At 50.8% G+C, this 22,821-nt stretch overlaps 1 long non-coding RNA gene across 1 annotated transcript; it reads right to left on the reverse strand.

Annotated features, from left to right (window-relative positions):
* Positions 1–656: 656 nt before the first annotated feature.
* LOC142601236 (uncharacterized) lies at positions 657–3,415 on the reverse strand. Its single transcript, XR_012834842.1, has 3 exons — positions 3,089–3,415; positions 1,885–1,981; positions 657–1,111 (listed from the first exon to the last, which is right to left on the reverse strand). It is a non-coding gene; the product is annotated as an uncharacterized LOC142601236 (long non-coding RNA).
* Between the last annotated feature and the right edge of the window lie 19,406 nt (positions 3,416–22,821).

The following is a 22,821-nucleotide window of genomic DNA, read 5'->3' on the forward strand; positions in this document are numbered from 1 at the left end:
GACTGCGGGTGGAGGGAGGAAGGAGGGGATGGGGACATGGAGGGGGGGAGCTGACGTGCTTGGAATAAAATTGTGCCACCTCCTCCTCCATCCCTCAGAGAAAAAATCAAACGCATCTGTCCACCCCCCCCCCCCCCCCCGGCAGCATTTCCCTACCCAAAGTGTCCACCCAGAAGAGGAGGGGCCGTGCTGCAGCTCATCTCAAGGGGGCAAAGGTCTTTGAGAAACCCCCGGCCTGATTTATTCAGGACATAGCAATATTTCTTGGGATTAATATTAATACAAACCTCCTGCCCCCTCCTATCCATCCCCCTGAGCTGAGCCCGAGGGACGCAGCCGGGCCCCGGCGGGGTACCAGGCCTCCCGCCTTCGGGTGCGAGGTGATGGCGTCTTTTCGTCCCAGCCTTTTCGCAAGCAATAAACTGGTCGTTTATTTATTTGGGGTTATTTAGATCTTGTTTGTCTCTCCTGTGCCACAGCTCCTTAATGGAAAAGCCGTTTCGCTGGCTCTCCGGGCGAGGGCCGTGTGCTGCGGGGGCCGGCGGCGCTGCAGAGGGATGCTCGGCACATAGTGCGGCGGGGCCGGGATCTGCCTGCGGGGATGGAGGCGATCCCAAATAGAAGGCACCCCAAATCTCTTTCTTTTCCCCCCTTTTATTCATTAAACAGGAGACCTCTGGCCGTTTAGACTCTCCTGGAGGTCCAGGATGCGAAGGCGCCTGCCCAGGGTTGAGCAGGTGACCACGGGCTGCCAAATTCAAAGGTTGAGGTTTTTATTTTGGGGTGGATTTTAATATTTATCCCCCACCTGGTGCTGAGTGTGGGTCCTTCGGGGGGAACCTGCCTCCACCGCTGGAAGAGACGGGTGAGAAACCTCCGCGAACAAAGGAGAGGATGCGGGAACCCGCAGCGAAAGAGCTTTATTGGCACGGCACGACCCGACGGGCTCCTTGCGGCATCCGCACCAGCTGGGATGCAAGCCCAGGGAGGGCTGCCCCGAAATACCTGCAGCACCCCGGGGAGGGGGGTGCAAAGAGGCGTCCCAGGGACCCCGAGCCACTGTCAATGCTCCCGTGGGCACCGTCCCAGAGGCGAGGGTCTGCGCGCAGAGCTGCAAAGAGAGATGGACCCCCCCCACGCCATCATCAAAGGGCCCCCAGCCCGGGCGCAGCTCTGCGGCCACCCCGCGGGGTGGGGGACCGTCCCCTCCAGTAAGGCCCTTCTTTGCCCAGTGCGAGGCACCTGCTGGGACCACTGGGACGGTTACTGGGCCGGCCGTGGGGATGGAGGGATGGCAGGGCAGGTTGGCCTCCAGCTGCAAAGAGAAGGGAAAGGGGGAGAAGGGATGGGAGAAAGGAGGGAGGTGAAGGGCAAGGAAGTGGCCATGGGCTCCCGGGCACCTCTCTGGCTAAAAAGGTGGAGAAAAAAAATAACTAAAAATAATAAAGAGTGGAAAAGGAAGGGAAAAATAGAAAAGCGGGGTGGTGGCGGAGCAGCCCCTGCGCTGTAGGCAGCTCTGCGGGGGCACCCGCTCCGCATTAGGCCGCGGGGTCGCAGCATCCCTCCGTCACCCTCCCCTCCCGCCGCCTCGGGCTTCCAGTTTCTTGAATTTTATTTTATTTTCTGAATAATTCAGGTGCTGTTTCCCCCCCCCACACCCCCCCCCCCCCCCTCCTTCCCCTCAGCTCCTTCTCCCCCCCCCCCAGCCCCCTCCCCTCGGCTGCTCGCACACACACGCCTCTCGCCGGGGCTGTGTTAGGGGTATAATGAGGCAGCCGATGGGTAATTGGGATCTTTTGTAGGGAGGATGTATGGCCGGGGCAGCTGCGGGGGGGGGGGGGGGGGGGGGCAGCCGGGGAAGGGGGGGGGACACGACAGCATTACCATACAAAGGGAACAAATGACATGTTTATCCCTCCAAGAGATTTACGCCCGGCCTCGCCCTGCAGACACAGCGCTCCCCCTTCTTTTCTCCCCGGCACTTTTGATTTAAATTATAAGGATTAAAGGAGAAGGGGGTGGGGGGGTGCGGGGGGGGGGTGAAGGGGAAAGACACACAAACAGCCACCGGGAAAAAAAAAAATTAATAGTAATACTAAAGCTTGAAAAAAATAAAGGAAAAAAAAGCGGCTTTGCCCCAGCCTCCCCCCCCCGCCGGGGGAGCAGCGTGAGCCCCCGGTGACCCCGAGACCTGCCCTTGCTTTTAGCAGGGGGGGAAAAAAAAAAAAAACCCCAAAAAAACAACAAACCATCGCTCTGCGGGGAAAAGGAGCGAGAGAAGGCAAAGCACAAAGCGGCGGCACCGGAGCAGCCCCGGGGGCAGCAGCCGCGCCCCCCCCCCCCCCGCCCCGGGGCCCACCCGCGGGTCACCCCGAGTGACAGCTCCGGATTTCATTTTCATTCCCGGGGTGCGTGTGCGCGCAGAGACCAGACCCCCCCCTTTTCCCCTTCTTCCCAGGGACACCCCCCCCCCCCCCAAAAAAAGGTGTCGCTCCCCCCCCCTCCCCTCCATCCCTCTCCGCCCCCCCCCCCCCCCCCCCCCCCGCGCTGCGGGTGCCACCTGCGCCGGTGCGCAGCGCTGCCCTGCGCGCCCCGCGGCCGGGCTTGGGGAGGGGTTGGGAAGGGGGGGGGGGGGGGGGATGTTCCGCGGGTGCGGAGAGCCGCGGAGCCGCCTCCGGCCTCGATGCTGGTCGGCCTCGTTCTTGGCATTCACCGCGTGCCTTAATTGTATGGACATTTAAATCAAGGTCCGCTGTGAACACGGAGAGAGGGGCCTTTCCTCGGGAGGGCAAAAAAAAAATATAATGGGGGGGGGGGGAAATTATTAAAAAAAAAAAAAAGTGGGGGGGGGGAGAGGAAGGGAAGGAGGGGAGGTGGGAGAGGGGCCGCGCTGCCCACCGCCCCCGCGGAGCCCAGCCTTTGTTCTCCGCGCCCCGCGGAGGGCTCGGCGCGCCCTTCCCGATGGGCGGGGGGGGGGGGGGGGAGAAGAGAGAATAAAATCCAACCTACCCCTTACCCCCGCACCCCCTCCTCCAAGGCAAAAAATAATACTCTCTCTCTCTATATATATATATAAAATAAACCAAACCAAAGGCTGGGGGGTGCTGGCCCGGGATGGGGCCGGGGCGGCGGGGGGGGGGCCGGCGCTGCCCCGTTACCTGCCCTCCGTCTCTGCCCGCCGCTGCCCGCTCTCTGCCGCCTTCCCCGAGCCCCGCCGCGCTGCTATAAAGGGGGGGTCTGGAGGAGCGCAATAAACCTTCCCCCGTTCGCCTGCTGCAGTCAATCCTTTCGCTCAGATCCCAAGTGGTGCAAAAAAAAGAGGAGAGGGGCCCATCTGGCTTCTCATCAGCTTTGTCAAGTCTTGCATACGCTAAAATGCTAATGACCTAGATAGCTCATGCAAAATGCAGCAGAGAGGGAGGGAGGGAGGGAGCAGCGAGGGAGGGAGGAGGGAGGGAGGGAGGGGGAAAGGCAGAGGGAGGGGGAGAGCCCGGGTGCATCACCCCCCCTCCCCATCATCATCCCCCCCCCCCCCCCAAGTCTTTGCTGGCCAATGCACCTTGGTAGGTACGAGCCGGGCTTTGATTCGAAAGGTCACCCGGGTACGATGGGGGGGGGGGGGGGGGGAGACGGGCAAAGCCCACGGATAAACCGCCCTGGCTTCATCCCCCCCCCCCCCCCCCGCCCCAGCCCTCCAAGGGGGGAAAGAAAGGGCGCGGGGGAGGGGGGGGGGCGCAGCCCCCATCGCATCCCCCCCTCCCCCGTGGGGTGCTGAGGGGTGTCGTGTCTGTCCCCCCCCTCCCTTCCCGGCCCGACCCTAAGCCCCAAACCCCCCAACCCCCCCCCCCCCAATAAGAGGAGCGAAGGCAATACCCCCTGCTGCGGCCCCGCGGTGGTCCCTCCGTCCGGCAGCCGGTGCAGCAGCGCGGCCAGGCGCGTAATCCCGCGGAAGATGCTCGGGGAGGAGAGGGGGGGGGGGGGAAGTGCCCTCCCCCGCGCTATGCGGAGAGGTGAAAATTATATATATATATACAAAATAAATTTATATCTCTAAAAAAAGAAAAGGAAGGGGGGGGGATAAAGCCAGGCCGGCGGCAGGGAGCGGAGCGGGCGGCTGGAGGGGTGCGGAGGGAGCGCGCAGCGCGGAGCAGCCGGACGGGCGCTGCGCGGAGAGAGGAGCTGTCAGCGGCGCCTTCTCATTTATCATTAGCCAGCCCTAATCTTGCTCGCTGTCCTCCTTCGGTGATGTTGATCCACTTTCCCTCCCTCCTCCCCCAGCCCCCCCTCCCTTTCCCCGCACACCCCCTCCCCGTAAAGGATTATTCAGCCAAAAAAAAAAAAAAAAAATAAAATAAAAAAAAAAAAAATCACAGCTGCTGACTCCGTGCGCCGAAAACAAGGCGGCTGCAGCCCTCGCCCCCAGCCCCTCTCCCGCAGAGATGCTCCGGGTGTTGTCCGCAGAAATGCTGCCTTTTAAAACAAGGAGCGACCCGCGGGGAAAGAGCCTCCAGCCCTGCCCAGCTCCCCCCCGCCGCCCCCCGCCGCCCCCCGCACCCTCCAGCCGGTTGTTGGGGGGGGGGGGGGGGGAAACCCCTGCCCTGGCCCCCCCCCCCCCGGCCTCCCCCAGCCCCGCTGCGGAGAAAGGATGCTGCAGAGCTGGGTGCAGCTTTGCAAGGGGAGGGGGGGGAAAAAAAAAAGAAAAAGAAAGAAAGAAAAAAAAAATAATAAAGGACCAGTTTTGGATGAGGCTTCGCTTCCCCCCCCCCCCCCACTGCTGGTTTCATGGCTACGCTACTGTAATTATGAATTCTTCTTCTTGCGACTTGTGTGTGTGCGTGTGTGCGAGGGGCTGGGGGTGGCAGTGGCTGTGGTTTGCGGCTGACATCACTGCAGTGGCGTGGAGCTGACAGCTCCCAGGGCTGCACTCCGGCTGCAGCGGCTCCTCAGCTTTTTTTGCAGCCTCTCTGCTGACAATTGTCAGGGAAAGGGAAGGGGACACACACACACACACACACACACAAGAAAAAAAACCCCCACAACCAACCGACCAACCCACCCCGTCTCACTGTTCAAGGTGAATTTCAAGGAGAAGAGCGTGCTTTTTGTTTATGGTAAGGTCCCGATGTATACTGCTGATAAGAAACGCGTGCTGCGGCTATCTACACGGCTGTATCCAGGGATATGTATGTATTCCCAGCATCGCCGGCACTTACTGAACGCCCTGTTAGACCCTGTAACCTTGTCAGGGCGCTGCGCAGCGTAACCCAGGCTAAACCCCCTGGCCGAAGCAGGCTCTGAAGGCAGGAAATCCTTTATTACTCGCCGGGTGATTTCGGATCAAGGGCATGTGCCCGCTCCTGGGATCTCTTTGCCCAAGCCGCAGCTACCGTGCCGTTGAGCTCATTTCAGCTACGTGTCGCCGCATCGCACGTATATTCCTTCCCATTGCATGAAGACAAATTCACGCTTTTTTTTTTTTTTTTCCCTCCCCCCCCCCCCCCCAGTCTAGGCCTAGAAGTTGCTGCGAAAAAACCGCACGAGTGCGCGGTTCATACCCTGAGCACAGACAGCGTGTGTGTGTGCGTGCGCGCGCGTGTGTTCGGAGACGGGCAGGAGCATCCGGCTCTGAATAAGCACAAGAGCCCTGTGCGCGTTGGGGGGGGGGGGGGGCCCCCACCGATGCACTCGAAATCTTCGTGCTGAGCTGGCTGAGAGCTGCGGCCCTTTCTTCTTTGCGCTGTTTAACAGTAGTACCATTTTGTTTCCATTACGTTAATGACATTTCATCTAATGCACCAAATCGGAGGAGTTTTCAAGGAAACACTGGAAATTAGATGTCAAAAATTGTTCTGGAGAGTCACCAGCCCAGGCACAAAAATCTCCTTCCCTGCTTTTTGTAATGCCCCCCCTCCATAAAAAGATGACACGATATTATTTGTTTAGGAATAATAAAAAAAAAAGAGCAAACCCTATTTACCCTGAAGGAGCAACTTCTCATATACCTCCTTTAAACTGTTTGCAATTCAAATCAGAAATCGTATAGCACAGGTTTTAAAGGTCTCGCTGACAGAAACCAACAGCCAGAGCATCCCTCTGAGACCGCCGCGCTTCCAACCGCAGCTGGAGCCACGGGCCGCGCGAGCGTCAGCGCCTGCCCGGCAGGCAGCTGCCCGATGGGGACCGCGTCGGCAGCCTGCGCCGGGGATGGGGTCGCGGCGTCACGTTATTTATCTCCTCCTCGGTTTTCTGTCTGGGAGATTTATAGAGAGCTGAGCTATTTTGCTGAAAACTAACTGTACGTGTTTCACGGGAGGTGAGTTGGTTGGAGGTGAAAAGTTGTAATTTCAGGACCGCTCCAAAATGATTTCTAATTTTTTTTTTAATAAGTAACAGCGCTTTATCTCTCCTTAAGACCTTCCTTCAGAGGATCCCAAAGCGCTTTGGGAATCTGCGTGAGCACGGATCCCAAGTGGCAACAGGAAGGAAGGAACTGCAATTCCCCCTTCACCCAAGTGGGGAAACTGAGGGTCGGGGGCCTCAGGGACATTTTGCCGCCCATCCTTCGTGGCTGGAAATGGCAGTGAGATGCCTACAGAGCCCCGCCACGGGGATGGAGCCGCTCCTGAAAACCGTGGGGGGCAGCTGGAGATGCAAACCCCGACCAGGGCTCGCATCGCCCGCAGCGTCGGGCAAAATGCCTTTGTAAAACGGACACGGGGATTTTCAGCCCGAATTTCAGCCCGCTCGCACGGGGGGGCTGGGTGCAGCGTTATAAACCTGCGCTGGATTAATGCTCAAAGGGATCTTTCAGGGTCCCACTCAGAGGCCCGCTCCCCGCCACGTTTACCCGGGGTATTTAAAGCCCACTCCAACCCGCTCGAAAATACATTACGCTCCCTTAAAAACATAAATCCTTGGACTTAACCGATGATCCATTCCCTCCCTCTGCACTATTAGCACATTAAGAAATTAAACGATAAAACTCCTAAAGATCCGATTGACCAGAATCGCGCCGCTCCATATGGCACGGCATATGTGTCCGGCCCTCCTGAGCGCCCCGTTCGGGATCGCCTGGATGCGCTCTCAGGCAGGCTGGGATGGGAAAAGGGTTTCAAGGCAAATTCGGATGGATTTAGAGTTGCTTTTTTTGTTCCCCCCCCCCCCCCCCCGACATTTCACTTCTCTGCTCCACCTCCAGCGCCGGAGGAAAAACTGTGGAGGTGATGTATGTCCCTAAATAAGGATGCAGAGCTTTGCTCTGCTGGAGGAGGTCAGGTGAGGCTATTTAACGCTTTGCAGGACGGCTCCTAAAAGACGATGGGCTTAAAAAAACTACCCCAAACCCCAAAGCTACATCCCCACAGTCAGCTTAATGACTGCTGGAGCCGATGGCAGAGGTGACTCTGGGGGAGCTGGTCCCTGCGGGTGGGTGCTGAGCACCCAGCCGGGGCGGAGGGGGGGGGGGGAAAGTCCCTTTTCTGCCCTACGCGCTCCATGATAAATCACATCGCAGCAAACAATAGGCTCTGGGCCTCGCTGGGAGCTTTCCCCGAGCGACGATGGGTTTCTAAAAGCCTTTATAAGCTTTTTCACTGCTTTGGTGAAATTTAAACCTTTTTTTTTTTTTTTTTTCTTTTTTTTTTTTCTGGGGCTCACCTGAATTTCTGGGTGCTGGGAGGTGCGAGGGGGTGAAGATCGCAGAGCCGCAGCCGGCAGCACCTTGCTGGGTTCAGCCCCGTGCCCGGCACTGCGGAGACGGACGGGTTCGTACCGAAAAACTTTAACTCTAAACATGACCTAAACCAGCTTAGCGGGGATATGCACGAAGGAAGGGATTAACCCCCCTCGCCCCCCAACCAGGAGCAATAAATCCCATTAACTTCCCATCCCTGGGAGGGGAAACGCTGCGTTCGCTGACCCCCCGAAACAGGGACCCGCCGCATTTATTTAGTTATTTATTTCAACTAAAAATCCCAGCCCGTGGCAACGTCTCCTGCAGAAGCTCCGCGCGGAGAATTAACGCCGGTTTCTGCGGAAAGCGTCGGCATCGCTGCGAACCAGCCTGACCGTGTTACTCTGGTGCGACGCCTGCGTCGGCTGCTCACCACCTAAATAGTTAATTCCTGGAGACTGCAAGAAGGTTAAATATGTATCGGGATGAGATGCAGTCACCTATAGCTCCCCTTCCCGCAGGATTTCTCGGGGCTACGTGGAGAATCGGGAGCAAAATTCAGCAAGAAGGGGATGAAAAATCTCTCTCTGCCTGAAAAACCCGGCTCGCTCCCAAGTTGTAATTTGCTTTAAACCAGGCGAATTACTCACCGAGGTGATAGGTAGGAATCGCACAAAATATAGTGGGGGGAAAAAGAAGCTGTTAGAGACAACAGCAGAAGAAAAACTGTTATCTATGGTAACAGTCTGGAGACTGATTTATACGGCGTATAAATAGAGCAGGAGAAGCTTTCTCGATGTAGACACTCCTATGGGGAAGCGCGAGTTTCTCTTCTCCTCCGTTTCGGGTTCACCTTCATACAAAAATTTCCCGTCGAGGTAGCGGCTCCCGCTCAGCAACGTGCGACATCGCACCCATTTCCATAGGAAACCGGCCCAAACTTTCTCCCCTCGACGTCGTGCCGGGCGCAGGCGTGGGATGCGAACCCTGCGGTCCCCCCCCCTTCCCCACGAGGCCATTTCATCTGAATTAACCCCCCCAGCTCCCCCCCCCCGCCCCCCAGCAACCCCCTCTAAGCCCCCAAACATTATTGCTTTGTTTACTCCCGGGTTTCGTGGCGGATGAAAGCCGATGGACTAGATCCCTATTCCGAGTACTTCTTCCCTTTCACAGTTTTAACAATATTATTTCATCTACTGGCTGTAGAAAAAAACCCCAAACAAACCCCAACAACCAAACCCAGCCCAAATCTCTTGTGCTCTGTGATTTATTTCTGAATTTTCCTCGGGGTGGGAGGAAATCGTCGAAAGGTCTGCGAGCCGAGGGTTTAAAATAATGCATCATATGTAAGCAAATTATATCGGAGGAAGCACAGGGAGAAAAGGAAAGGTGTAGTGCCCGGCTGGAGCCTTGTTAAGCTTTTCGAGTACCGTAACACATATTTTAGAGAATATAAGTGTGAGGGGTAGCAGGGAGATTTCAGGGCTCGTCTCAAATATACCTGGGCCGTTCGCATTTGGGAGCCGCAAACCCCACCGCGTCATTCGTCCCCTTCGCACTTTGCGCCTCCGTCATTTTATGAGTATTTGCAAAGCAGATTAAACCCGAAAACTCGCCTCGCCTTGCTGGAATTTGCTATTTATTTTTCCAAGCTGCTCTGCTACGGCAGCGACGGCCTTGAAATCCCGCAGCTTCGGTTTTACGGTGACATCTCCCGGCGTATACATTATCTTGGCTCCTATTGTTCTATAGGTCAGCCCGAGAGCCCCGAATCAGGTAAAAGCACTTTCCCAGTCCCTTTTGTGCCGTATGCCACAATATAAATGTCTGCCTAGCGTGTGTTTCCCATACGCAGATTCAACTGGTATCGAAGAGCAGATGGTTCAGGTAGCGGATTGAAAAGCTGTCCCAGCCAACCCCCAGTCCTGACCTATATCGCAGGATGAATGCCAGGCATACCTTTGCTTTCCCTTATGTCGATCATATATCTTTGGATTTCCAACCCCCCCCCTGCCGCATCAGCTCCCAAAAAAAAAAAAAAAAAAAAAAGAAAAACCAAAACAGACGGGAAAGGAGATAAAAAAAAAAAAAGCAATACCTTCATGACTGATATTTACACAAGTATATATATTTTATGTATATACAGGCAGTATGAAATGATTTTTAATGAATTATCTGTGAGTGAAAACAGTTCTGTAAATCAGCAGGGCTGCAGGCAATTTTTACCATATGTCGGCTTGCATTTGTATCACAGAATTTGTTTTTGCGAGGACGAAATATCTGCTTTTCTTTCGTTGCTTATGTGTTAGAATTAGGATCTACATAACTCAATGCATTTAAGCAAGAATATTGTCTGCTTTTATTGGACTATTATTAATGCAAAGGCGACCGTATCCTATACCGCACTGCACACCCAGAGAGCAAGGCAGGCACTGAGAGCTGCACGTTAGCAGGGAGAAGCCGAACGATATTAAAAATCCCTTTTTTTTTCCCCTGTAAACCTTCCTTCAAACCTTTCTCCAGGAGATTTCTTAGAGTAAATCAGCAACTTGCACAGAAAAAAAAAAAAAAAAAAAAATTAAAATAAAATTTGCGAAATCTAAGCTGCGCTCTGCACACATCCCTCCCTTCCCCCTCTGTAAAATAACATCTGAATTCCTAATGGCAATAAGGATGAATTACTTAATGTATGGAGGGGGTGCTCGGGCTAAACCCACGCTCCGTAGTAAGGCTAAGCTTTATTATCCCTGTATTTCCCCACAGAAGTGTAAAGCTCGTCATGGACAAGAGAAGCCGGAGCCCGAAATGAGAAATTGCCACTGTAATACCCTGCAAAAGGCAGGTTGAAACTTCTCACTGATCCGGGTTAGGAATAAATTGTTCTCCTAAATTCAGTTACAAAGATGAAAAGTAACTGGGGGGTGGGGGGGGGGACACACAAAACCAAACCCAAATTGCTATGGAGATCTCTTCTTCCTGCTTTATTCCTGAACTCGGGGGATTTTATTCCTGAGCTGGTAATACCGAGGAAACGTTTCAATTATCTTTTTAAAAATATCGCTGCAGTAAAAATCGAAAGCCAGATTCTCCATCGTTTGGATGGGGGCTAAATCGGAGTGGGGGGGGGGACACGACTTCGCCCGGCTTGCACTGATGCTGGGAGGGAGGAGAAGGCCTCTGGTGACAGTGGTCCTCGCTCTGCCGCGCCATACCCGAACAAAGAGCGGTGGCCCCTGTTTGTGTACGGGGCCTGTATATCGAGCGATTCACCGCTGACTTCAATGGGAACAGGATGCTTTCCATTTGCCCACGGGAATATTTCTGGCTGTGCAGCCCTGGGCAGGGGGAAGGGAGAGAGGTTGGAAAAAAAAAAAATAATTTTTTTTTTTGGTGAGAGAATAAAAATAATAAATAATAAAAAATGAAAAAAAAAAAAATCCCAATTCTTTCTCCTCTGTCCCCGTTTTCATCCCCTCCCCTCTCCCCCTCTCGCTGCGTGGCGAGGATGCAGCCATGAGACAGAAGACGACGATTATATAATAACGTAATGCTTAGATGAAAAATGTCATAACCATTTGTCACCAAATGCCCCGTGTACCGAGATGAAGCAAACAGTATGAGACTGACAGGGCTGATGAAAAACAGCACTTAAGCTAATTTTTTTCTGCTAAACTCTGTTGTGCACTATGCAAATATGATTGCGAAAGTGGGACATTATCAACACTTTAACGCTAGTTAACTTTCGGAGATGATACTCAGAGCAATCAACATAAACTTAGCATACAGTAACTTAAATAACAAAAATGTTTTGCCGCTCGGCGCTGACATTTGGTTCCAGCCGGTGTAACGCCGTGTGATGGATTGCGCCGTGCCTGCGAACAAATTAAAAATACATTGCTTCAGATCACTTGTGGCAGTAGCGAAGAGGAACTGGTTTTAAACCGGAATAACAATAATAGCAATTATATACCAATCTGGCCTGAATCATCTCACCCTGCGAGCGGTTATTGATTATTAATAGGATAATATTTGCACGAGCCCGCCTTAGACCGCATCCCTCATCCCGCTGGCTCCTGCGCCACTGCACAGCAAGAACCAACCCGCTCCCGACGAATTCACGGTCCAGCGGCGGGCGCTCGCCGGCTCTTAAATTTATCGAGTTCCTCAACAGCCTGTCTTTTTTCCCTAAAGGTCCAATTCCTAACTCCACGCGATCATGTGAGAATTGCAGCTTTCCTTTCCTTTTTATTTTTCCCCTGGAAAACAAATTTCTCTTTATCCATCGGAGCTGTGCGTTGCGAACCCTAAAGGTCATCCTTCCAAAGGAAGGAAAAACAACCTGCAATTTGTTATTTTTAAAAGCTCACGGCGGTGGGAGAGGTGGCGTATGAAAAGACGAACTGATTTACAGGAGGGGACGGGGCGCGCATCTCCCTCGTTAGCATTCGCGCCATTCCCTGCGGCAACAGGGAATAATAATAATACCTTAATACCTCCCAGCGGGGCTCAAAGGAGCTGGAAAAATAGGATTTAGGGTGCGAGCTGGGCGAAAAAAACCAAACCCGCGCTGCAGCTGAACCTGCGGAGAAAAGTTGAAGCTGAATTTTATGTCGCGGTGTTATCGATTGGGATGTTAACAAACCCGGAGCGCGGGGAGCGGAGGGAGGTTGGACGGCAGCCAGCTGCCGCTGCCGGTCCAGGCCTGGAAGGATGCCTGCTCAGATACGGCAAAACCCACTCCCCGTCCTAGGTCTTCCCAGGGCTTCTTCAAAAATGTTAATTAAGACTCACACGCTGGGTAAAGTACTGAGAATTAGCTCTATTTTGCATATGCAGAATTGAGGTGTGGGGAGGAGAAGCACCTTAATGAGGGTGGCCCAGGGAGTCCACTGAAAATTGAGTCCCACCTTCATGGTGTGAGCCCTCCTCTTTGACCATGCCTCCTCTGGTCTTCTCCTTAATCAAACCGCTGGCGATCCTGTCTAGTTCATTAATGAAACACAAGAATTGGTCGGAAATACTATGGATTGGGGGAACAAATGGCACCTTTTCCAAAATTCAGGAGGGATGCCAACACACGCCATTGGTGCAGGGACCGGAGAGAGGAGCAGAGCACCACTCTACCATGGGATGTCTGGTAAAGGAAATTATATCCAAGGAAAAGTCTTCCTTCTTGTCTCGAGGGATGGCTGGACGCAGAGATGCACAAAGTGCAGGGATTTTCCCCTTTTTGAGACTAGAGCTGGCATTTTATGGATGAAGGAACCAAGAAGGACCCTACTGGATTTGGTGGATCAGCTCTGAATTTACGCCAGCCCCATGGAGCATGGGCTAGGCTTGCTGCCGACGGCATCAGAGCAGAGAGCGGAGAAATCCCTAGCTAGACCCTTCTGCACGACTTAATTTATCAAAAAATAATAAAATGTGCTTCCAGTCTTCGACAGAGCGGAAGAGCAAAGCTTAACCGTCACTCAAGTCCCTCTGCTCATGGTAGGGTGGGATTCACCCCTCCAAACTTCAGCTATTTTGTTGCCCAGTGCCAAAACCTGCTCCGAGGTGTCTGTGGAGCCATCAGCTCTTTGGGGGCACCAAGGAAAGACTCAGACTGCACAGGTGCCCCATGGTCACAGCTCCCGCACCCCAAAGACGTGGCCTCATGGCCAAGGTTACTGCACAGGTTTATTTATTAGTAAATACATAGCTAAATTCTATGATCTATCCCAAAGGGTCTGCGTATCTGCTCTAGTTCTGGCCAGGGTGAATGAGAGATGGGGAACAGAGTGGTCCGGCTCTTTTGGGTCAGGGATGGGGCATTTTTGGTTCATCAGCTTGTGTTGCCTCAGCAGCTCAGCTTGATGCTTTATTCTCTTTCAGCTCCCTACTCTCTGGTGGTAGGGCATCACCAAGGTGGTCACTGAAGCCAGGGTCTTGCAACCACCTCCAAGGTACCACCAAGGTGAGTTAGCAGCTCTTTCCACCTTCCCCCATGTCCAGGGTCTCCCTGGACTTCACCCACCTGCAGCTCCACACCTCCCAAGGGATGTCTGACCCTGGGAAGTCACCATAGATCACCTCACCATGGCAGAAAGCCACCTTCTGTAGCCGTGGCTGCTCGGGAGGGGAGCTGAGGTCAGCCAGCACGTTGCTGTTTGACGAGAGAGCTCTCGGTCTCACCCAGCACAAGGGCACTTTGCCGCTGAATTTCTGAAGCTGTTACAAGCCCGGTCCTAGTCCCCGGCTGCCTCTCACGGCCATCAGCAAGTCCTGGAGTGAGAGCATAAATGCACTTGTTCTGCCTTCCTGAGTGCAAGGAAACTGTCTCAACAAAGAGGATGAAATATTTCTCGTGGCTTCCCGTAAATGAAGGGAGAGAGAGCAGGGCAGACGGCAGCTACTCAAACCACTCCACCCGGCGATTCATAGCCTACAAGAGCTTTGTGGGACCGCTGGGACAAGGATTTTCTGCCACGGATGAACCCACTTCTTTATCATCTCTGCCCAGATTTCCTTTTCATAACAAATAGCGGCCAGGTCTGTGAAGGGTGAGCAAGAATAGCCCCACAGGACCTCTTGGTTTGCTCTCCAGTGTACCCCCAAAATCCATGTCCCCCTCTGCGATGGGTTTTTTTTTGGGGGGGACGCCACCACTAACGTCAAATATCAGGAGCTGTGTTATTGGAATTGCCTTGGACCTCATTTTCAATAAGGCAGGGATTTGGGCACGATGGAGCCGTTCTTCGCCAAGCTGACGTTCACCCCAAAGAACCTCTTTCAAAATCCCTTTCTGCACTTGAAATGGAGGCCAATAAAATGTCCCAATTGCTGTCACATCATCTCAAATCACTGCTGTTTTTTCTTTTTCACTTCAAACAACCAGCGTCAGCTCTTGTCCTATGTTTTATACATGGTCAGCAAGAGACAATCCCTCTCATAATAGGGCAGGAGCACATCCAATTAAACTGGCAAACAATATTACGTTTTCCTATTACTTTGTGGAGAACATCCTTTCTGGCAAAGAGAAGCCCGGAGGTTATAGAAATTTTAAGGATTTCTTTTTCAAACTGTTACATGGCTGAATCTGTGATCTCAATTTGAATTAGCTGGTACCTGCTGGTTGGGCTGTTTGTTGTTAGATGTCACCAGCGATGGTGATACCAGAAAGGCTGTTATACAATAGACTCAAAAGGATCTGAGGTCAAGGGCAATAAAGTTTAACATATAATCTCTTCTTGCTTGGAGATATTTTTGCACATCTGTATCCTGAAAAGAAAACTCAGAAGAATAATGCTTTCCAATGCAATCTGAAGAAAGTCACAGGGAAAAAGGCAATACATTTTCTAATGAATTCGTTTAAGCAACTGAGGTGATATTGTTGATTTGCTGCTCCCTGGATTGTAATTTATTAGAAATTGCTTCTGATGTTTACAGGATGCATAAAGAGTAGTTCAATGTAAATAAGGTGCTGCTGTATGTTTAAGTGTCCCTTCTGGTGAATTAAATAACTTTGTGAAAAGACTTCTTGCATATATTTATCCCACTTCCTACTTCAATGTCATCTTGGCTCAGTTGACTGGAGGAGAAAAACCAGATCGCATGTGAATATTTTCCCATTCTTGATGGACCCACACTTCGATACAGTGTGGAAAACCCCAAAATCACCCTGTGTTCTCGGCTGCCGTACTCACCCCCTTAACCTTATCACCCCAGGGACCCGGGCGCTGCTTTCTTCTGGGGCGAGATGCCACCACGTGAAGCAGAGATGGTCCTTCCCCTCCCTCGACCGCTCCGCCGGCGCAAAGTGGTGAGCCCAGCGGACGAAAAGCTTCTGCTGCCGAACGGGGTGGGACCGTGGCACGTAGACAGAGCACACGGTATTATTCAAGAGTCACCTTTCCAGCGGAGTGATTTGCTTCGTATGAGTCTTGCTTTCAACCTAGAAATAAATCTGAAAATCTATATACAACCATCTCCAATTGATCAGACAAATCTTGCATAGCCGAGGCTAATCAGGAGTTGTAATGCACGGATTCTTTAAAACATCTTAAAATTAATGGCAGGATCTATCCCAGAGCTATAATTTTTTTCAGAGCGCTTAAAGGGGGTTACGCAGACATAATTCAGCTGGATCGAACGGTCTAATCTGAGATTTACATGATTGGTAATGCTTACTTCTCTGGTAATCAATTCTCGGAGCGCAAAGAGCTCTGGAACGCGCAGCCTTGGTGTGAAGCGCGTTAATTCTTTCCAAGAGGTTTATTTCCCCACCATTTGTTTGCTGAGCGTGATTTCACGTTACACCCCTCACAGACAAACCCAGCAAAGCAGGCCTGTTTATTTAACCGATTTACAGCCAAACTTTAAATACCAGCACTTGCTTCTGTTATTAACCGTGCCCTCCTGTTAATGCAGAAATACCTTGCAAGCCCCCAGCCAGGTTTATAGCACGGCGTCCCATGTTTTCTCGCAGCAACGGTGCTGGCTTCCTCGAGCAAGCCCTTGGTCCGGTCTGCTGATACGGCGATCACCCTCCTCTCAGCACCGAGGCTCAGCACAAGATGTACATCCCTTACGGTCTTCAAAACACAGATTTTTTGACTCATTTGCTGGTGTCACCGCAATATTCCAAAAAGCCCTTTAGCGAACATGAAACTTCCCCTTCTTCAGGGCAGCATGCGTTTGACTTTATCCTCGCACTTTTCTTGGAAGGATTCAGGCACATACGGGAAGCTGAATTTGCTGGGGCTGCTCCTCCAGGCTGCAACCACGCCATGCTCACTGCCCAGCCCAGATGCAAACCCATGAAGGTATCTATGCCTCCACCATGGATCCTAGCACGCAGGAGCAGAAATTTAACTGCATGCCATGTAGGCCTCACTCTGGAGATGTAGGTGGCACATTTCGTGCTCCTCCGTGAGACTAGGTTTTGGTAGTCACCCACATAAACAAGTGAATTTTTAAGCATCTCGGGCTCCTGGTTATGGTGTTACTTGGTGGTGGTGAGTCCCTCAGCACCTCCTGACCTTGAAATGTTTGGGTTTAAAAAAAATCAGTATTTGTTTTAGCCGTGCTGTTTTCATTCAAGGTAATTTAAACCCCTTCGTCTTGACACCAGATATGGTCAGGAGGTTCTACTCCGTACTGGCAGTGCAAAAGGAACTTAAAAGAGGAGCAAGCCAGGGCTGAACCCAGCTATGACCACAGGCTCATCTGTGGGGGTATAGCAGTGCTGACACTGCGCCCACATGGGGTAGGCATATGGAAAGACCTTTCTTACGCTGAGGCTGGACCATGGTCACTAGCTCATGGCAAAGGTTCTTTATCTTCTGTATTTGAACGAGTACATTCATAGAATCATAGAGTCATAGAATGGTTTGGGTGGGAAGAGACTTTTAAAGCTCATCTAGTCCAACCCCCCCTGCCATGGGCAGGGACATCTTCAACTAGATCAGGTTGCTCAGAGCCCCATCCAACCTGACCCTGAGTGTTTCCAGGGATGGAGCATCCACCACCTCTTTGGGCAACCTGTGCCAGTGTTTCACCACCCTCAGCGTAAAAAATGTCTTCCTTATATCTAGCCTGAATCTGCTCTCTTTTAGTTTATTACCCTCAACTTTTGCTATATTTTTTTTTTTTTTTCCTGTGGCTCCATCTTCTTCCCACTGGCAGAAGTACCATGAGATGCAGGACATGGCTGTGGGCTCTGTGAACTTTCTTGAAAGACTTGCATTTTCTTTTAAGTTCACAGCTTTTTGTCATCCCTTCCTGGGAGCTTTCCTTCTGAGGGTGGTGATGGCAAGGGAGCAGCTGGTTGAAGAGGAGCATCATATGCCGAGCACACTGTGACAAGGCAAATGCTCCTTTGCTTCAGGCTTTTCAGCATGATGCGAGAGAGAAAAAAAAAAATTTCCTCCTTGTTAGCAGATGCAGCCAAAGCTTGTTTTGTTCTGATTTGTCCAAATTCAGGTATTACAGAGGTGCTGCAGCATGGATGTGATGGCGGTGACTTGTCACTGGGCTCCTGCAAGTTCAGGCTTGAGGCTGAATGCAAACCAGATTCTCCTGCTCAGTGGTCAGGACATTTCTTCATTTCAAAGAATGATATAAAATGGTAAAATTCAGACAACAAGCTCAAAAATCTCACCCTGCTTATGCCATTAAAATCTTCTTTTGGTATTTCAGCTTCCTGAAGGGAGCAGGGCCATAGCATGGACTAGAAGCTTGCATGTCCTCCAGGAGAAGTGCGTCAGGGGAGGCTGCATAACAAAAGAAGAAATTGCAAGGTGGTGATGGGGGAAACACTAAAAATGTGGAAAATAGAAAAAGCATTTCTAAACCAGAAGAAAATGTAGAGTCATCGAGCTACGGTGTGACATCTCTTCTGCTGGTCCAGCAGGAATGGCAACACGGCTGTGCGTCTCCACACAGGGGTGGGCATGTTTGGGTGGGGCAATGTGCCAAGCGCTTTGGGTTCATGATGGGTTAAGAGCAGGTGTATGAGCAGCTCCTCCTGCCACGTCGATCCACGGGAATTCATTTTGCCTGGGAAGCTTGATCGCGCTGGAGTTTGAAATGATGCTAAAAAGACATCATGGGGTTTCCTGGTGATTGTCCTCTGTAGTTTCAGATCAGCTAAATTCAAAGAAGCCCCCTTATAGGCACAAGTCTTTAAGCTCTGCTTCAGGTCATCTGGAAATCAAAATCTCTTCTCTTTCCGCCTCTTCCATCCTCCATGGCCATACACTGAGTCAGAATCCAGTCACCAATGCTGGTTCCTGAAGCAGAAGAGACTCCAACTTACTCTTCCTTCTGTATCTAGGCAGAGAGAGGTTTGTGACACAAGCTGAGTTAGAATTAGACTGACTCATAGTTTCATTTTTCTAAGAAGAAGTCTAATGTTCCTTACATTTGATCTTGCAAAATGCTTGTTGCTTTGGCCCTGATCCATGACCAGAAATCACGCATGATAGCTCGTAGCATGTCTGGGGAGTATTTGCAATGTGCATATAAATTCTGGAAAATACCTAATGTGTTGTTAACGCGAAGCAGTTTGTTCTAGTGCCTGTGCTGCGTCAAAACATGAGCAGCAGTGGTGTCCAGCCAAGGAAGGACTGTGCCCATGAGCAGCATTGTGCTGGTGGAAGAAGGAACACCAGAGTCAATCGTGAGCCATGAAGAAAAAGGAAAGATGGTGTTTGCCACTGTTGATGCTAATGAGCTTACACAACCTCGTTCATCTGAAATTAGTGCTCTTTTTTGAGATTGTAAATGGCTTGTAGTGACACAGAAAGGAAAAGGATGGGGAGATGCATTTGGACTATGTTGTCTCTCCAGATCCTCATTCCCTGTGTGCGGCACTTCTGCTAATGTAGCCATGTTTAATGGCAAGAGGCATCATCTTTTCACAGCTCAAATGCTCATAGGACCTCTTAGATTTGGCTTTTCTGGATTCTCTGGTGGGACAGGAGAGAAGAAAGCAGAGAGAAGATTAGAGAGGGAAAGAGCTCTTTAGCAGACAGATTGGTCCTACTCTCTCCTTCCTTCCAAAGCCTGATGGATGCCACAAATAGGAGAAGAAAATCAGAAATCAGCTCTGGGAGAGCTGTTAATACCTTGGAGTTAGGCTGGGATCCTGCCATCCTATGGCTGAACCGTGGCACCGTGGAGAATGAACCTGCAAATGAAGACTCCCCTGCTACGCTGCGCTGGTTCAGCTGAGTTGAATGTGTCAGCAGTCAGCACAGACAGTTTAATATTTATAACATGTTTTAACCAGTAATATATTCAGCCCATTTTCAAGCTGCACAGCTCTGCACGGAGGGACATCTCACATCTCTGAGCCCTGTGGAAAGCTCCTGGCCCCTGGAGGCAGCTGGAAGAGCTTTGCAGCTGGTGTCCACACTTGAAGGAGAAAGTTTCCAGCCTTGCTTTGGTTGGACACCCAGGGCTGGGGGTGGGATATTGCGTGATTCACGGGGTGGGAGAGAACACGGCGTTGGGTTATGGATACGGGATGCCTGGGAATGGCGTGGGCTCGGCCAGGGCAGGATCAGCTGCAATTGCATCAGGCGTATTCACCCAAGTTTGCTCTGGTTTAGGTTATCCTGGAAAATGCTTTCGCTGTTGCTTTAGGAAGAAATTCTCCTGGAAGCAGTTCTCAACCACAGGTCAGTTTATTTACACGAAGAAGGATTCAGGTAATAAGAAAACACCATTGTGAGCCCACATAAGCATCAAATCAAGGTTTTAAAGCCCAAAATAATTTTCCAGCAAACAAACTAGTTAAAATTCAGGTTCTAATGAGAGACCAGGAGGAAAATGTATAGCAAGAGGAGATGAAACCTGTCTTGTTTGGATGATGTGATTAGAAGTTTTACTATTTTCAGTATCATTAATCTGAAAAAGTAAGCAATGTCAGCAGAAAATTAGTCAATGTGGGAGGAAAATTTGGTGAATATTTTGGGGTTTATTTCTGCATTGGAAATTACTCGTTAGCTAAAAAACACACAGGGAAATTCAAGCAGTTGATGTTTCACTTCTGTTACATGCAGAGCTGGGAGAAAGCAGCAGCTTTTTGGAAGGGAATTTGCAGGACAGCAATTCCTTTCACATGAATCCTGATGTCTCCAAATGCAGATTTTTTTTTTTTTACATAATTGAAATTTTGGGGGCCTAAGAATTGTTCATAATTAAGTGTGTGAAAGATAAGTGACTGGTAACGAGGAGGCTTTGCTTCATGTCTCCAAACAAGCCTCACCTAGATGAGATATGTACCTACAGAGGTCTTTACAAGTGGTTGTACATTATTTGAAATGTAAATAAAATATCCTCGACTGCTCAGACAGGGAACAGGAGGGTGAGAACAATCTGCGAGGTGCCAAAATTCGGGACTAAGCCAGAAGACGGGGTTGCAGGTCTCCTGGCTTTCTGTCTCATGACATCCTATGCAGCATGCAGGAAGGAGCGAGAGGTTTGGAGGTTGCTTTTCGAAGGAAAAGTCACCCCATTTTCATCTCCACGTAACCTGCATAGCAGCTGCTGCGGCTGAGCTGAAACCAGGCCCCCTACAATTTTGGGGAAAGCTGATGCAATGGGAACAGGTCTACCATGAAATGCAATAATAGGTTAGGATGGGTTTTGAGATCAGAGATCCTGATTTCTATTTATACTTAATTCTTTCCTATCCCTCTAACAATGTAAAGCAGCCTTAAAATGACTGTGCAGCATCAAATTCTTCCCTTATTTCCCCAGTGGTGCAGAGTTCTCGAAGGACAAGCCCCGTGAGTGGCTGTGTTGAGCAAGGGCTAAAGGAGAGCCGGGAGATTTAGGCTTTATCTCAGAAATAGTATTTCAATGCATCACCCCGAGTGAACCGCTGCCGGAGCTGCCGACGGGTCAGCGATTTCCTCACCAAACCTCAGAAACAGGTGAAACCCTGAGCAGGGCTTGGAGCATCATTCAGCCGAACTTTTAAAATAGCAATCCCCGTAATAGGATTAAACGGCACCAACCAATAGGGGCAAAGGCTCGAGGAGATTACGCGAGGCATGCGAGAGGAAGGATTAGCGGGAGATACAACAAAAACGGAAGCCAGGAGAGTGCACTTAGCGCTAAGGGCGAGTGGTGCCACGCGCCGCGCACGCTTGGGGTTAACCTCTCTACCTCCTGGACTCACGCTCTCCATCCATGGCACAGTCCCTGTGCTGTGCCTTGAGATGCCATCCTCACTTGGACACCAGCTCGTGCCCTACACTAGTACCGACGTGGTCCAGGACTCCTTGGGGCTGACATCCATTGGGAGCGTGGACAGCTATATGCACCAAAAATGTGTTGTTTAAGGCCACTTCTCTTCTCTTTTGCAGCCTGGTAGCCATGGAGTGAATGTTCTCTCAACTACTCTTATCTTTCTCATCCCAAAATGCCCTGACAGGTGGGATAGCAAATTCAGGCATCAAAAATAATCACCTGAGTATGGCCCCAGGTTCATCCTTTTGCTTTCCTTTTGCCTTCTGAAAAATGAATCCGTTAATGTATCAGTTCCTCACATGATACTCTTAATAAACTACATGGAAAATATCTTTTCCTCAGCCACCCTAAGGAGATAGAGGTATCCACAGTGGAATAATCTCAGGTCTGTGAATTTACATTCTCTCATGGTCATGTTTTAGCCACAGACACTGATTTTAAGAAATGTGAGTGTGTCCTGCCTGCTGCATAGGTTGTGCTTTTATATCCTGGTCTTGGTGACTTCACTGGGTGAGATCTGAGCTGTTGACAGTCTGCATCATCATCCCTCATCAGATTTTTCGCATATACAAACGTGAGGCCACGCTATGTAACTTCAGGCGTTGTCAAATAGTGTTTCCTGTACAAGGTGGACGTTTGTGCTCTTGGAAACCACAAGGCAGGAGTCAAGGGCCTCTTTCAAACTTAAGGACTTTTTGGGGTTTCCTGGCTTTGTAACTTGAAATATAGTTTCCAATAAGCAGAAATCCCACTATTTTTAACTTACAGAACAGCTCAGCTGGCCATCCTTCCCACTAAGGTGGGGATGGTGTTCTCCTCTCCCATGGCCCTGAAGATCCCTTTCCAGCACCCCAGGGCTGTCAGGGCAGCCCGACTGCGCCCTCCGCACCCAACCTGCACCGCAACCAGCTGATCCTTTCAAAGTACTGTTTCCCTTTGTTAATCTAAATGCATCCTCTACACATTTGTCCACTTGTCTGTGACTTTACTGGTGACACAATTGTCATGGTGATAGCTACCTCCTGGTATGCAAAACAGCGAGAAGATACTTTGAAATGTCTTTGTTAATAGCAACAACAGCAACGATGGTATGCACCAAAATGCTTTAAATTGGCAAATTTTAATGACTGATGGACCAATGCTACATAGCACTGGGTGTTGGTACGGATCTGTGTTCACTAAACAGCGATCCTGAGCAGAGACACACGCATTCCTGCGTGCAAAGTTCTTCAAAGTGGAGCACGACCCTGAACACAGCAAGGTACTGCTGCTGCCAGCGCTGGCTCCTGCTGCTGCCACTGATGCTACCGGTCATAGCATCAAATAAAAAGTTGTTGCCTTTCACATACACCTCTTCACCTTTCCTTTCCCAGAAGAATGTACTTGAGACACATCCTTACTGCTGA

Source organism: Balearica regulorum, chromosome 3, assembly GCF_011004875.1.
Source record: "Balearica regulorum gibbericeps isolate bBalReg1 chromosome 3, bBalReg1.pri, whole genome shotgun sequence".
NCBI lineage: Eukaryota > Metazoa > Chordata > Aves > Gruiformes > Gruidae > Balearica > Balearica regulorum.